This window comes from Capricornis sumatraensis, chromosome 2 (assembly GCF_032405125.1).
Source record: "Capricornis sumatraensis isolate serow.1 chromosome 2, serow.2, whole genome shotgun sequence".
NCBI classification, from domain to species: Eukaryota; Metazoa; Chordata; class Mammalia; order Artiodactyla; family Bovidae; genus Capricornis; species Capricornis sumatraensis.
In genome coordinates, this window is record NC_091070.1 from 188,107,092 (window position 1) to 188,108,676 (window position 1,585).

The window sequence follows — 1,585 nt, forward strand, 5'->3', positions numbered from 1 at the left end:
TTAGTAGGGCATGCCCTCTGTATAAGGGCCCTTCTGATAAGCAGAAATGGGCCTCCTGTCTACTTGGACTTAACCCTGTAGTAAAGGGCTTGGCAAATGGGTGAGTGGGGACCTTTGTGTGAAGAAAAAGGGGCTCCCTTCTCCCTACTGACACCACCTTATCCCGACCCCATTCAAGAGTAGCAATTTTACAACATATTGTTGTTGTTGTTCAGTTGCTCAGTCGTGTCTCTTTGCAACCCCATGGAATGCAGCATGCCTGGCTTCCCTGTCCTTCACCATCTCCCAGAGTTTGCTCAAACTCATGTCCATTGAGTCGGTGGTGCCATCTAACCATCTCATCCTCTGTCATCCCCTTTTCCTCCTGCTTTCAATTTTTTCCAGCATCAAGCTCCTTTCCAAGGAGTTTGCTCTTCTCATCAGGTGGCCAAAAAATTAGAGCTTCAGCTTCAGCATCAGTTCCTCCAATGAATATTCAGGATTGATTTCCTTTAGGATGGACTGGTTTCTTCTCCTTGCTGTCCAAGGGACTCTCAAGAATCTTCTCCAACACCACAGTTAAAAAGCATCTGTTCTTCGTCACTCAGCTCTCTTTATGGTCCAACTCTCACATCCATACGTGACCACTGGAAAAACCATAGCCTTGACTAGATGGACCTTTGTTGGCAAAGTGATGTCTCTGCTTTTTAATACACTGTCTAGGTTTGTCATAGCTTTTCTTTCAAGGAGGAAGCGTTTTTAAATTTCATGACTGCCGTCACTGTCCACAGTCATTTTGGAGCCCAAGAAAACAAAGTCTGTCGCAGTTTCCCCATCTATTTGCCATGAAGTGAAGGGACTGGATGCCATGATCTTCATTTTTTGAATGTTGAGTTTTAAGCCAGGTTTTTCACTTTCTTCTTTCACCTTTATCAAGAGACTCTTTAGTTCCTCTTTGCTTTCTGCCATAAGGGTGGTCTCATCTGCATATCTGAGGTTTACAATATATACAAACATCAAATCATTATGTTGTATACCTGAAACTACGAGGAGATAAAAAAGCCCAGAAAGTAAACATACATTTCAAACAAAAATAAGTAGGGCTCCATGAAAGTTTTGTTGCTACTATATGTATGTGTATAGGTGGGTAGGAGAGTTGGGTGACAATGTAAATTGTATTTCGTCTTGTGGATTTCTTGTTCAAAAGAGTCTAAATCCTTTGATATAAAGCTTCTTAAATTCCTGTGCAAAGTGACACATGAGCTGCATTAGTAACACAGGATCATGTAGTTCATAATGTGTTCAATAAGCAATTCATTTAGTGAAAAAAAAAGTATAGTAAAAATCATTGAACATGCATATATACATGCACACACACACATATACACACATATTTACACAGACGTGACATAATCCAATTTTGAACAAAAATCACTCTGGCTGGAGTCTGGAGAATAGACTGAAAAGGAACAAGAGTAGAGGCGAAGAAACAGAAGACCAGAATCTCACGTGACAGATAAAGGTAGTTTAGCCTGAGAACGAGTGTAGAGGACAGTGATGGGGATGGAGAGGAATTAGTGGGTTGCAGGGATACCCAGGTCACCAA